Source organism: Lissotriton vulgaris, chromosome 11, assembly GCF_964263255.1.
Source record: "Lissotriton vulgaris chromosome 11, aLisVul1.2, whole genome shotgun sequence".
Taxonomy (NCBI): domain Eukaryota; kingdom Metazoa; phylum Chordata; class Amphibia; order Caudata; family Salamandridae; genus Lissotriton; species Lissotriton vulgaris.
In genome coordinates, this window is record NC_141699.1 from 911,672,614 (window position 1) to 911,688,341 (window position 15,728).

Here is a 15,728-nt window from a genome sequence, read left to right on the forward strand (position 1 = left end):
TGCCACATCAGGTCGGGCCAGATGTAACATGTCCGTGCATGCACAAACGCCTGATGTCACTGCCCTGCCTTTAAAACTGTTACTGGATGCATAATAGTGTGATGAAATCGTGGGATCTGAATCATATGCTCTTCTACCAGGATTAGTGTTGTTTTATTTCAGAGACATACTGTACTTTACTGTTTCCAGATGCTGACGTATTCAATGCAAACTTTAAACATTCCTCTTAGCTGCGGAAATGATGCATCAGACATTCATGGTTCATTATGACAACAACAATTCAGCTGACCTTTACGGCTTGTCTAATTTCTCCTGCATCACTCAGGAGTCTTTGAAATATAGTTTTTCTCTTGAAATGTGGCCCAGAACTGTTGATCTGTGCCTAGGAGAAATGAGTCGGTCCTGATCCCTATACAAGAGACTGGGCTTCTCGTCAACACAAAACATTCACACAATGGGCCTTTATTGGATCACTTGCCATTTAGAGGAAGAGACAGAGCCATTGGGCTCGATCTACATAACTTTTTTGTGTGCAAAGAAGTGCAATTAAGATCCAGATTTTCTAACACTTTGTGCCACTTTTGCATCACAAAAGTGCCACAAACCTGATGAAGTGTGATTTTGGAATTTAACTTTCCAGTACCAAACTTGTTTGTGCTAAAAAGCAGCCCTATAGTGATGCAAAGTATCGCTCGGTGCTACTTTACGCCAAGGGGGAGTACCATAGGCAATACATAGGCATTCGCATGCAATCACCCATGAGTTTTGACACAAATCTTTCAGCTAACATTGGTAGACGGGATTTGGTCAAAGATTACTCCTCCTTGATGAAGGTTTAACGTTAGAGAAATGCTTTCAGTACTGTACAGCACACATACAAACTTAGAAAAGTATTAAACTAGCATTATATTTTAAAGTGGACAGTATCCTTCCAGTACAAAGTCTATACTGTGTATGTGGTGCGCCAGCACAAGGGGTGTGAAAAACAGCACCATATCATAGTAGATATGGAGCTGTTTAAACCTCTTAATTTGACGCAATAAGGTGCAGCAACATTGGCGTTGTATTGCATCAAATTTGAGTAAATAGGCCCCAAAGTATTCAAAAACAGGGTTTTGCAAATGCAGAATACAATTGCTAATTTACAGAATGCGGCATTGTGGGATTTTATCCTCACAGATGAGATTTGATTACATGGATATTCTGTTCCTATGATGCAATATCTGTGTGAACAAATTACTACCCTAAATGAAATATGGTATTCTGTCCAATGTCTTGGGGTCTTGGAGGACCTGATAATGACTGGCATGTCAACCCTCCTATACACTGGATTAGTGGAAATGGGTTCATATGCACAGTGCCTTGAAACTGGACTGTTCTGTTGTGGGATTTCAATAGCTGAATTAGGAATCTGTTTAACAATGATTCCACAGGCTACTTGCTTGTTTGAAGTGGGTCTCATCCGTCTTATATGGTTTGCCCTCTGGCTCTAGTTCACTGCTAATGTTCACTATATGTGTGGGTCAATTTATGACAATCTGCATGAAGCTACCATTCCCTATGGTCCTGATTCCCATGCAGGCCCGGCTCTAGAATTCATACTATGGGAGGGCCACAAACAGGGATGGGTGATGTTAGAAATTGGATTACTGGTTCACCTGGGTGTGAGCCCTGGTCAAGCAGTAACCACAGTCCTAGTCAGGGTAAGGCACAAGCAACCCCCAAATTAACCTGTGCTCAATCTCTTAGTAGCTTGGCACAGAACAGTTAAGCTTAATGTATAAAGTATTTGTGAAACAAATCAAACAGTAACATTGTGTTTCATCCCTTTCCAAGTGAGGATGAAAAGAATAAAATTACCAAGGTAACGCTCTTATGGGAATCCCAACAACTGGGTGCAATGCGAATTAGAAAAGGATTTGGCAAATGGGATTTGATTGGAATCTCGGAAGAGGGCAACCTCCATACTGGGACCGACATTATACCATTCACACAGTTACAAAGAACTCATGAACTGGCCCCCACTGAAACTTTCCGTTATCTACAGATTTGCCATGTCATATAAGCAGTGGTGCCCCGTGGGACGACCCTGCCTGAATCGTCACCATTAGAATGCAGACTCCTAGAAGAACACTTAACCCAGAGGGCAATTTCTCTCACATATCAGAAACTCATTAAAAACTCCCTGACACTCTTACAATCCTGAGGGACCGCTGGGGAAATGACATCATAGACCTACAAGAAGACGACTGGTTAGAAGCCCTGGCATCCCCAAGAGAAGTAGCCATTAGAGCCCGTTTCAGGTTAGTTCAGATTAAAATCCTCCGTAGAGCCAACATCTCCTATGTCACATTGGTAAAAATAGGTAGAAAGGCAGATTCATTTTGTTATAGAAGTTGTGGTGAGGAAGGGTAGTTTTATCATACACTGTGGTCTTGTCCAAAAATTGGTATAAAGATAGAATATCGACGGGAAAATATCGACTAGCATTAATATCGTGGTTAGAATATCGAATGTAAAAAATATCGTCGTAGTAAATATCGTTGTAAAAAATATCGTTTTGTGAGAATGACAAAAATATCGTCAATAAAAAATATCGATGAACAGAATATCGTTGTATAAAATGTCGTTGTTTATAATATCGACAAAAAAAGATAAGGTGTTATAAAATTTATATAAAAATCTGTATTATGTTTTTACAAAAGTCACAAAACTACTACTAGTAATAATATGTGTTAAAAAATATTTTCTACAAAAGAATTGTAAAAGTTCTAGAAGCGGGTTATTGGTATTATAGGGGATAAGGGTGGGTAGTAATTTAAAATTTTGTTATAAAAAAATTTATAAAATATAAACAAATTAAAAAATAATTAAGAATTCGAAATTTTAATTTGAAATTTCGAATTGTTCACGAAATTAAATTTGTAATTAAATTTAAAAATTTCAAATTAAAATTTTAGGAGCGGGTTTTTGGTATTATAGGGGATTAGGGTGGGTAGTAATTGAAATATGTAGTTTAAAAAATTTGTATAAAATAATAACAAATGTGAAAATTATTATGAACTCGAAATTTTAAATCGAAAGTTAGAATTGGTCAAAAAATTACAATTATAATTATATTTAAATAATTAAAATTATTATTTTAGGAGCGGGTTATTGGTATTATAGGGGATTAGGGTGGGTAGTAATTTAAAAATTGGTTATAATTTTTTTTATAAAATATAAAAAAAAAATTAAATAATTTAAAATTCGAAATTTTATTTTTAATTTTCGATTTGTTCACGAAATTAAATTTGTAATTATATTTTTAAATTTCAACATGAAATTTTAGGAGCAAATTTTTGGTATTATAGGGGATTAGGGTGGGTAGTAAATTAAAATTGTATAAAATATTTATAAATTAGAAAATTATCATGAAATCAAAATTTAACATCGAAATGTAAAATTTTACACGAAATGTATTTCTTAATATTAATAAAAATTATTAAATTAATATTGATGAAGTGAGTTTTTGGTATTATAGGGGAATATAGTTTAAAATATAATTTAGATAGAAAAAGTTATATGGTTTACTATCCTGCACATTCCAAGACTTATGTTGTATTGGAGTAAGAATATTCTTGTATTATCGTTTCCTATCCAGCACTTTCCCTGAGTTATGTTATGTTTGGAGTTAGAATAGTAATTTATTATGGTTTACTATCCAGCATTTTCCCTGACTTATGTTGGATTGGAGTTAGAATAGTAATTTATTATGGTTTACTATCCAGCACTTTCCCTGAGTTATGTTATGTTTGGAGTTAGAATAGTAATTTACTATGGTTTACTATCCAGCACTTTCTCTGACTTATGTTGGATTGGAGTTAGAATAGTAATTTATTATGGTTTACTATCCAGCACTTTTACAGAGTTATGTTATGTTTGGAGTTAGAATAGTAATTTATTATTGTTTACTATCCAGCACTTTCCCTGACTTATGTTATGTTTGGAGTTAGAATAGTAATTTATTATTGTTTACTATCCAGAACTTTCCCTGACTTATGTTGGATTGGAGTTAGAATAGTAATTAATTATGGTTTACTATCCAGCACTTTCCCTGACTTATGTTGTATTGGAGTTAGAATAGTAATTTATTATGGTTTACGATCCAGCATTCTCCCTGAGTTATGTTGGATTGGAGTTAGAATAGTAATTTATTATGGTTTACTATCCAGCACTTTCCCTGACTTATGTTGGATTGGAGTTAGAATAGTAATTTATTATGTTTTACTATCCAACACTTTCCCTGACTTATGTTATGTTTGGAGTTAGAATAGTAATTTATTATTGTTTACTATCCAGCATTTTCCCTGATTTATGTTTATTTGGAGTTAGAATAGTAATTTAATATGGTTTACTATCCAGCACTTTCCTTGAGTTATGTTATGTTTGGAGTTAAAATACTAATTTATTATTGTTTACTATCCAGCACTTTCTCTGACTTATGTTATGTTTGGAGTTAGACTAGTAATTTATTATAGTTTACTATCCAGCACTTTCCCTGACTTATGTTGGATTGGAGTTAGAATAGTAATTTATTATGGTTTACTATCCAGCACTTTCCCTGAGTTATGTTATGTTTGGAGTTAGAATAGTAATTTATTATGGTTTACTATCCAGCACTTTCTCTGACTTATGTTGGATTGGAGTTAGAATAGTAATTTATTATGGTTTACTATCCAGCACTTTTACAGAGTTATGTTATGTTTGGATTAAGAATAGTAATTTATTATTGTTTACTATCCAGCACTTTCCCTGACTTATGTTATGTTTGGAGTCAGACTAGTAATTTATTATGGTTTACTATCCAGCATTTTCCCTGACTTATGTTGGATTTGAGTTAGAATAGTAATTTATTATGGTTTACTATCCTGCACTTTCCCTGAGTTATGTTATGTTTGGAGTGAGAATAGTTAATTATAATGGTTTCCTATCCACATTTACCCTGACTTATGTTGGATTGGAGTTAGAATATTTAATTATTATGGTTTATTATCCAGTAATGTCTATTTACTATTTTTATTAAGAATAATATATGTCATGTTGTAATATTCATTTCAACAATATGAATTAAAAACATTTTTATAACATTTTTAGAAATATATGACAAGTTTCTAAATTAATAAACAACAGTTTTTTTAAATATTTTTATTTATTCATAGTTTAATTTGTTACTGTAAAGATTTTGAACATTTTATAAAACATTTAACAGTATTTTTGGTAACAAATTATATTGCAGTTTTGTACATAAATACAGTTTCAATAATGCAAAAATTAGTATATTAAATTTTAATAATTTTAATTAAAATGTAATATATGACATATTTTTTATGTCATTGTTTTTATCAAGATATGTACATAACATACATTTACATTTTTCAACATCTGAGAAAAATATTTAACAATGAAAAACATTTTTTAATATACAATTAACAATTAATACATAATTCTATTGAACATATTAATGTATATTTTACAATATTCATATGTTTTTTAACAATAAAAAAAAATATTACTAATCATGGAAAATATTATGCTATTTAATACAATTTATTTTTGATCAAAAGGGTATTTAGTCCTATTTTAGTTTTTATTATGCAGCCATTTTGTTTTTGGAACTTCACTTTTTACTCTATCAACATCGTTGTTTGGGTCATTTTAGAAAACGGAACCTCGCGGTTGGGAGCTGCTTCTTGTTGGTGAAGGTAAGTTTATTTTACATTAATTTTAAAGATATTTAAATTTATTTTAGTGATAGTTGTAGTGTGTACGTTTCGATATGTGTAGTACTTTACTCTTTATGTGCGAATTACGTGTTATTTAGCGTCGTTATGTAGAACGTACTTTGTGAGGTAGTTCGAACACAAGTAACGTTTAGTGTTGTATTAATGGATGAATTCAGATGTGTTCATATGTTTTCTATGCTATGTGTAGGCTATGTGTGTTTCGTATGTTTACAGGTTGCGTTTTGTTTCGATTATTTACAGGTCTTCGTTTTGGGGAGCAGTTGGATTGTAACGCTTTTTTTTTTAAAGCAGGTACATACTTTTTTACTTTCCCTGCTTTTTCGGGTTTTCTACTTTTTTACTCGTGATTATTTATCACCGAGAGGATTGCGACGTGGGACTATTATCAAACAGTTGTATTTTTTGCATTTTGTTGGGATTTTTAAACACTATATGGATAGCTGTGGGAAGTATCACCGTGGAACATATTCTACAGCAGCAGAACCGTAAGTAAAAGTGATATTTACTTTTGGGTTGCATTGTGTTATAGTGTACTATTTAGTTAAATGTAATGTTATTATGTATTGTAATAATATATTACTTATATTTTTACATGACATAATGTTACTAAATTTAACTACATAGGATGTTTTGTTATGCTTTGCTTACTTTTTAGGTATTTATATTTAAAGGATGGATTTTGCTATTAGGTCTAAGTATGCTAGACCTTCTATACTTGGGTACATTCTAGTTTTTTGCTGGAGATATTCGTACATATTTAATGTTTGTTTACTTAGTTTAGGGCCAATTTTAGAAAGGGATTGCTCTATTCTGAGTTCTTGGTAGCTTTGTTCTTTTTTAATGCTTTGGATTAGTTTGTGAAGTGTTGGTTGACTTCTTCCTAAAGTGGCTTGGAAGGCATTATGCCATCCTTTAACTGCGTTGTTAGTTTTAGCTTTCTGTGCTATTGTACTAGCATACACATTCCACCATGGAATTTGAAATTTAGGTTGTCTACGGTGGCCTGAACGATGTAATCTTCCAACCCAGGTATCTTCAAAATAGTCCAAGAAGGGAGTTAGTTTTTTCTCATTGGTGCGGTAGAAAGGGCTGTCAATTAATAAATTGTAGTAGTTAGCTACTTCTGTTGTTGGTACATATGCCAATGCAATCAACTTTTTTATTTGATAAGCAAAGTGACTGTTTGTAGAATATTCAATGCTTAAAGTAGATTTTTGTAAGTGTCTCCATATACTTTGGTTGTAGTGATAATAACAACCTTGTATTGAGGTATGGGGATATATTTTAAGGATAGCTTGAATCATGGCCATTTCAAAGTCAATTATAATTCTTTGAGGATAGTAATTATCAGTTAATTCTTTGATCGTTGTTAAAAGTTCAACGTAGGTAGTATTTGTTTTGTTTGATAGCAGAGTATAAATTAGAGGGATATTTGTATCTTGGTATTCACCATGGATGGTGTAAAGTTGATAGAAAGGTTAGGGACAAACTTTAAAAGTCCCGTCCATCATCCATGTTTCACATGATTTAAGTTTTTGCAAATTACTATTAGTAGCAAAAAGTAAAATTCGTTTGTCATAACTGTGGTTGTCATACATTAAGAATTTATCCTCATTATGTGTAATGGTATATTCAGGATATATTTTATCTCCTGAAAACTTTCTGGGGTTGGTGGAGTTGGATCTGAAGCACGTTTAGTTTTTGCAATTAATCTTTTTAAGTTGGGAATAGAAGGTAGCTGTCCTGTCACATGTTCTGGCACTTTGCTTAAAACATTTTTCAAAATACTAGTGCTTGTTTCTTGTGATCCTGTACTAGCATCTTTCAATGTTTCCAGTGCTTCTCTAACTTCCACTTCTGTTACATTTGGTGGGTGGTTATGCTCACGTACATTTACCACATTGTTATCAACAGTTGTTGCTCTCCCATAGCATGCACTTGAGTAATATTTGCTACATTTCCAATGGGTCTTATTCGCTTTTATTCTTTCTTGGGTGTAGGTGTAACCCATGTAGCTCAGCATTAGTTTCCCTTTTTGCGAAGTAATGAAAGTAGCTCCAGTTGCCATGTCGAAGGTAGATCTGTGGAAATAAATATATGTATTTTTATGAACATTGAACACGATTTATAGAGGTGTGTATAAGTGCAGGAAAAAGCGTGAACATATACTTACTATGTGGCTTCACTGGTAATTCTTTTATTCTTATTTCTCTTTCTGAATTTTCTCCTTTTGAAGTTCTGTATATATACATACAGTGACTATACTTACTTGATGTAGTAGAAGATGTTGGTAGTGTAGTTGTAGATAGGCAAATAATTTTGTAAACTCTGTTGAAAAAATAATCATTGTGTTACTTATAGTATTTGGATGATAGTAGCTGTTAGCATATGAAGTAAATTGTACATTTACTTAGCAAGTTTAAGTAATTTTTATCAGCTATCTAAGTAGAAATGGATAAGGTATTTTATAACTGTTTTTACATCTAAGTTTCTGGTCGTTGTTGATGCGTTTAACATGTTTTGTTTTCACTCTAAAGAAGAACAGTTTTAAAATTAGGGAGTTTATCTACTTTTTGCTAAGATCGAATGAAAAAAGGAATGGGATTTTACTTACTTGAAGTGTAGTATAACGTTTTGTAGTTGTAGTCGTACGTTTGTATTCTCTTCTCTCAGCAAGGTAACCGTTTTTCTCCAAGTTTGGGCCAAAAATGGTAAATTACGTTAAGTGTGTAATTGTTTTTATATTAGTGAGTTAATTAATGGTAGCTTTTGATTGGTTCAATTAGTGAAATTTCAAATTCATTGGTTGAGAACATTATTTTGAATTAGAAAACCGTTATTTTCGTAAGAGTTTGTTGCATCACTATTTGTTTGTTAAATTACATAGTAAAAAGTTTTATATGTGTTATTTTGTTTTATATGTAAATAGTTTATATGTAGAAAATGATGCAATGTGTTTCACTTTTAGGATATCGGAGTGTATGATAGTATCAGTAAATGTAAAATTGTTTGACCTATATTATTTATTTTTATATAAATAAGTAATAGGAAAACTAAATAATTATATGTGTGAATAGTTTTGTCAAGTTAAATAGAAAAAAAAGTTAGTAAAATAAAAGAATAGTGCATATCGAGTTGGTAATTAAAAGACGATATTTTTTGTATCTTTATATAAGCAGAGAGGTCGTCGATGTTAGTGTAGTCGATATATATGTCTAAGGTAATGTTATTTAAAAAAAAGTCGATAATGTAGTAGTCGATATTTATGTTGTCGATATTAGTGTGAACGATATTAGGGTTGTCGATAAAAATCATCGATATTTGTGTGAATCCTTGTTCAAGTATAGGATGACGATATTAATGTAACCGATATTTTAGTGACAATATTTATTTCTGACGATATTTATGTTAACGATATTCCATCATGGAACCCCAAAAATTCACATCTACTGGGATGCTGTAGTGTCCTGTATGTCGGGGATATGTGGGGTGGCACTAACACTCTCTGCCAATGGTGTCTCCTTTTTGTTTGGGAGGACACAGATATGGGATGAGCAGATCAAACATGATTACCCGAGATTTAATGATAGTTAACCACAATGTAGCTTGTGATTGGGGGGTAGAGGCCCCACCAACCCTTCGAGAGTGTAAGAGAGACATGGATTAGTGTATGCTGGCAGAAAAATCAGTCAATGTGAATAGAGGGTGCCTAAGGTAATGAGGGAAAATATAGGACAAATGGAATGCATATAGAGGGAATCCATGCACTTCTCCCATGGGAGGGAGAATACAACTCTTGACTAATCCAGAAAATGACTTAAAGGTGTCCCAGATCAGATGGAGGTGAGAGCGTAACCCCGCTAGACCCCAGCGGGTGAGGTTAAACAACACTATTAATTAATAATCTATTGTTGAGCTTTTCATAATTGTGATGCAATGCTTGTTTTACTGCTTTGTCTTAATAGAAAGATCCAAAAAAAAACAGTAACACAGTGAAAGCACCATAAAAAGACTCCACACCGTACTCACCTTGCTTGTTGGATATTTTATTTGCTGTAGCTGTTCAACAAATAGCTTCAAATTGGAAAAACAACATGCATGTTTCTTACAAAGCTTGGTGGTATGCAGTTTGTTTTAATCATAGATTGGGTAGAGCTTATGTACATCCTATCACATTAGCCATCAAAAGAGAACTTATTTGGTCTCCTTTAACATTGTTCCTTGATATTTCAAGTTACCATTGTAAGTCAACTGATCTTATTAATTATGAAGTTTCAAAACCTCACTGAGTTGTTTATCTGTTTTACTTATAGTTATACGATAATTTTTAACTTATATTGCTTATCTTAACAGCGTAAAATCTTTAATATTACGAATAAATGTTTCTTTTTGTGACATTATTTAATCATCAATCTCTCTCTTACTCCCTCTTCTTTTCATTTCCTCCACGTAATGTTTTATGGAATACCAGCCTATTTGCACTTCTTATGGTTTATTCTATACTGTTATGTATACACTTGTATACTGATGCACTACTTTTTACTTATAAACCTGCATCTCTCTACTTTGTTATTACTTATGTGCTTCTTTCAATAAAACATACTTAAACTTAAAAACAAAAAGGAAAAAAAAACTTTGGCAGCTTTTCACTTTGAAGTTTAAAAATGTGATGTAATGAGCTCTCTAGCTACTTTGCACGCCCCTACCTAATACCATAATACACAATTTACCATTATTTAACCTCTTTTTCTAAAACACATGTTCACTGAAAGAGACATGGCTAAAAACTGAGATATTAATCTGGCAACCTCAGAAGAGCACTGAAACTTAACAGTTATGGTGATCAACACACACAACACAGACACATTTTATTGAGTTTATTTTAGTTGACAACTACATCAATCAAATACCAAGTGCAAGCCACGAGTTCTACAGTTAGCGCACCCATGAGTGTGCAAAAGAAACGCAGAGTTACACACTGCAACACGCATGGCAGATATTGCTAGAGCAATAGCATGTATACAATGTACATTAGAAAATGTTCTCGGTGCAACCAATGTGCACCTGGTCCCCAGTACATACCCCCCATATTTGGACATATTTCTGGGGGACCACCTGTGACTTATACACCAGTTTTCCCAGGGCTGTGCAGGAGGCTATGCCTCGGACCCACTCATGTATGGACGGTGCCTGTACATCCCTCCACTGCATGGCAAGATCTCTCTTGGCCACCATATATGCCATGGCGATCAGGGAGCAGGCAGATCTGGAGTCAAAGCGATACAAAAGGGGATGATGGACGGAGTGTTTGAGCAAATCAAACACTCACCCCCAGTCACCTGATCTGGGTTTAATCCATCACCATTCTTTAACTCACTCAGCCATCCCAGTTCAGACATGACCATATGCAAATCAGTCTGACCCTGTGCCTCATGTGAACAGTCCAGCCCGAACTGCCAAGCCATGTCCTCCCTGGACCGGAAACAAGCATCCTGGGACCGGTTTCGGATTCATAATCCTCATCAGCCAGCTATCTTGAATCCAGTGGCCAAGTGAGCAAGGGACTCACGTCTGAGCATACCCTGCCAACTTAGGGCAAACAAAGCGATATGCCTCGGACCCACTCATGTATGGACTGTGCCTGTGCATCCCTCCACTGCATGGCAAGATCTCTTTTGGCCACCATATACGCCATGGCGATCAGGGAGCAGGCAGATCTGGAGTCACCCAACGAGTCCATTATTGCCAATGAATCAATCTTGGGATTGAACACCAAGGGAACATCCACCACCCGTCTGATAAGTACGCCTGCGCCTCTGGACGGTTCCAAATAGTGTGGTAATGAGTACCTGTTGTATACCCACACCACAAAATTGCTGGGTCATGGACCCGGCCCGGCCCCATAAACTAAAATTGCACAGGAGAGTAATGCGTTCTGTGGAAATATCTGAACTGAATCAAGAGGATAGGCATAGAAATTGCAGGCATCCTCGAGGCCATCCTTGCCTCAACACATTCATCATCCTCAAAGGCCCCTACATCCTCCTCCCACCTTCAGTTGCACTCATTCAATGCAATATGTATTTTATTTATGTAATAAAGCGTAGGTTAAAAAGAGAACCTGATGCGTTTCGGCCTTGTACTGCCTTGATCTCATGACCAAAGTCATGCGAGGCCAAAATGTGTAGGGTTCTCATTTTGAACTGTGTTTGTTATACAAATAAAAGGAAATATATCACTTTGAATGAGTACAGCTGATTTATTGGTAAAACAATAGGCAAACGATATATATATATATATATATATATATATATATATATATATATATATATTCTCGCTCCCAGGTTGTCCACCTCTTGAGTAGCACGCGAGCAGCAGCTTTATTTATGTGTAGGTGAGGGCGGGGATCCGCCTGTAGATGCCGCTCCGTAATGGATCTGCCCGACGCGTTTCGAAGCTCCATCTGCTTCTCTTCAGGGGCTTTAACGGAAGCGGTGTGCGCACCCGCTACACTTCTCCAATTTCATATTACTCACCCGCCGATGGGAGGCTCCAATGAGACTTCTGGGAAGTGTAGTGCGGAAAGCACACAATCAAGTCTTGTATGGACTCCACAAGTGGGCCCGTCCTCGATCCCATGTACCGCTGCTACTTCACTGCCGTGACCCCCAACGTTAGCGGGGTGGTGCATACTCTGCGGCTGGACGGCCGCATATAGATTCTCGCTCCCAGGTTGTCCACCTCTTGAGTAGCACGCGAGCAGCAGCTTTATTTATGTGTAGGTGAGGGCGGGGATCCGCCTGTAGATGCCGCTCCATAATGGATCTGCCCGACGCGTTTCGAAGCTCCATCTGCTTCTCTTCAGGGGCTTTAACGGAAGCGGTGTGCGCACCCGCTACACTTCTCCAATTTCATATTACTCACCCGCCGATGGGAGGCTCCAATGAGACTTCTGGGAAGTGTAGTGCGGAAAGCACACAATCAAGTCCTGTATGGACTCCACAAGTGGGCCCGTCCTCGATCCCATATACGGCTGCTACTTCACTGCCATGACCCCCAACGTTAGCGGGTGGTGCATACTCTGCGGCTGGACGGCCGCATATAGATTCTCGCTCCCAGGTTGTCCACCTCTTGAGTAGCACACGAGCAGCAGCTTTATTTATGTGTAGGTGAGGGCGGGGATCCGCCTGTAGATGCCACTCCGTAATGGATTTGCCCGACGTGTTTCGAAGCTCCATCTGCTTCTCTTCAGGGGCTTTAACTGAAGCGGTGTGCGCACCCGCTACACTTCTCCAATTTCATATTACTCACCCGCCAATGGGAGGCTCCAATGAGACTTCTGGGAATTGTAGTGCGGAAAGCACACAATCAAGTCCTGTATGGACTCCACAAGTTGGCCCGTCCTCGATCCCATGTACGGCTGCTACTTCACTGCCGTGACCCCCAACGTTAGCGGGGTGGTGCATACTCTGCGGCTGGACGGCCGCATATAGATTCTTGCTCCCAGGTTGTCCACCTCTTGAGTAGCACGCGAGCAGCAGCTTTATTTATGTGTAGGTGAGGGCGGGGATCCGCCTGTAGATGCCGCTCCGTAATGGATCTGCCCGACGCGTTTCGAAGCTCCATCTGCTTCTCTTCAGGGGCTTTAACGGAAGCGGTGTGCGCACCCGCTACACTTCTCCAATTTCATATTACTCACCCGCCGATGGGAGGCTCCAATGAGACTTCTGGGAAGTGTAGTGCGGAAAGCACACAATCAAGCCCTGTATGGACTCCACAAGTGGGCCCGTCCTCGATCCCATGTACGGCTGCTACTTCACTGCCGTGACCCCCAACGTTAGTGGGGTGGTGCATACTCTGCGCCTGGACGGCCGCATATAGATTCTCGCTCCCAGGTTGTCCACCTCTTGAGTAGCACGCGAGCAGCAGCTTTATTTATGTGTAGGTGAGGGCGGGGATCCGCCTGTAGATGCCGCTCCGTAATGGATCTGCCCGACGCGTTTCGAAGCTCCATCTGCTTCTCTTCAGGGGCTTTAACGGAAGCGGTGTGCGCACCCGCTACACTTCTCCAATTTCATATTACTCACCCGCTGATGGGAGGCTCCAATGAGACTTCTGGGAAGTGTAGTGCGGAAAGCACACAATCAAGCCCTGTATGGACTCCACAAGTGGGCCCGTCCTCGATCCCATGTACGGCTGCTACTTCACTGCCGTGACCCCCAACGTTAGCGGGGTGGTGCATACTCTGCGCCTGGACGGCCGCATATAGATTCTCGCTCCCAGGTTGTCCACCTCTTGAGTAGCACGCGAGCAGCAGCTTTATTTATGTGTAGGTGAGGGCGGGGATCCGCCTGTAGATGCCGCTCCATAATGGATCTGCCCGACGCGTTTCGAAGCTCCATCTGCTTCTCTTCAGGGGCTTTAACGGAAGCGGTGTGCGCACCTGCTACACTTCTCCAATTTCCTATTACTCACCCGCCGATGGGAGGCTCCAATGAGACTTCGGGGAAGTGTAGTGCGGAAAGCACACAATCAAGTCCTGTATGGACTCCACAAGTGGGCCCGTCCTCGATCCCATATACGGCTGCTACTTCACTGCCATGACCCCCAACGTTAGCGGGGAGGTGCATACTCTGCGGCTGGACGGCCGCATATAGATTCTCGCTCCCAGGTTGTCCACCTCTTGAGTAGCACACGAGCAGCAGCTTTATTTATGTGTAGGTGAGGGCGGGGATCCGCCTGTAGATGCCGCTCCGTAATGGATCTGCCCGACGTGTTTCGAAGCTCCATCTGCTTCTCTTCAGGGGCTTTAACGGAAGTGGTGTGCGTACCCGCTACACTTCTCCAATTTCATATTACTCACCCGCCAATGGGAGGCTCCAATGAGACTTCTGGGAAGTGTAGTGCGGAAAGCACACAATCAAGTCCTGTATGGACTCCACAAGTTGGCCCGTCCTCGATCCCATGTACGGCTGCTACTTCACTGCCGTGACCCCCAACGTTAGCGGGGTGGTGCATACTCTGCGGCTGGACGGCCGCATATAGATTCTCGCTCCCAGGTTGTCCACCTCTTGAGTAGCACGCGAGCAGCAGCTTTATTTATGTGTAGGTGAGGGCGGGGATCCGCCTGTAGATGCCGCTCCGTAATGGATCTGCCCGACGCGTTTCGAAGCTCCATCTGCTTCTCTTCAGGGGCTTTAACGGAAGCGATGTGCGCACCCGCTACACTTCTCCAATTTCATATTACTCACCCGCCGATGGGAGGCTCCAATGAGACTTCTGGGAAGTGTAGTGCGGAAAGCACACAATCAATCCCTGTATGGACTCCACAAGTGGGCCCGTCCTCGATCCCATGTACGGCTGCTACATCACTGCCGTGACCCCCAACGTTAGCGGGGTGGTGCATACTCTGTGCCTGGACGGCCGCATATAGATTCTCGCTCCCAGGTTGTCCACCACTTGAGTAGCACGTGAGCAGCAGCTTTATTTATGTGTAGGTGAGGGCGGGGATCCGCCTGTAGATGCCGCTCCGTAATGGATCTGCCCGACGCGTTTCGAAGCTCCATCTGCTTCTCTTCAGGGGCTTTAACGGAAGCGGTGTGCGCACCCGCTACACTTCTCCAATTTCATATTACTCACCCGCTGATGGGAGGCTCCAATGAGACTTCTGGGAAGTGTAGTGCGGAAAGCACACAATCAAGTCCTGTATTGACTCCACAAGTGGGCCCGTCCTCGATCCCATGTACGGCTGCTACTTCACTGCCGTGACCCCCAACGTTAGCGGGGTGGTGCATACTCTGCGGCTGGACGGCCGCATATAGATTCTCGCTCCCAGGTTGTCCACCTCTTGAGTAGCACGCGAGCAAACAGTCTGTTTATTTCCACCAGATGGTATTGGTGCAAGGATCGGGGGCAATTCCTACTATAAATTTCAAAAAGACA